Source organism: Eimeria mitis, genomic scaffold (genome assembly GCF_000499745.2).
Source record: "Eimeria mitis Houghton genomic scaffold, Emh_scaff4484, whole genome shotgun sequence".
Lineage (NCBI taxonomy): Eukaryota > Apicomplexa > Conoidasida > Eucoccidiorida > Eimeriidae > Eimeria > Eimeria mitis.
The window spans coordinates 1,516-1,850 of record NW_013572801.1 but is presented as its reverse complement, the minus strand read 5'-3'; positions in this window follow the sequence as shown (position 1 = coordinate 1,850).

The window sequence follows — 335 nt, the reverse complement described above, 5'->3', positions numbered from 1 at the left end:
CACTTGCGGTGTATGTACAGCTCATGTTGATGGTTTTGTTTTCTTTGCTGCTGCTGCTGCTGCTGCTGTTGCTGCTGCTGCTGCTGTTGCTGCTGCTGCTGCTGCTACTGCTGCTGCTGCAGTTGCTGCTATTGCTACTGCTGCTGCTGTTGCAGCAGTCCGTGTGCTGCTGCAGCTGCTGCTTTCGCTGCAGCTCCTATTGCAGCTGCAGCAGCAGCTGCTGCAGCTGCTGCTGTTGCTGCTGCTGCTGCTGCTGTTGCTGCTGCTGCTGTTATAATTCTTCTTTGTCTTTTGTGCTGCAGTCTGTATTAGTTGTTAAATTTATTTGTTGCTGC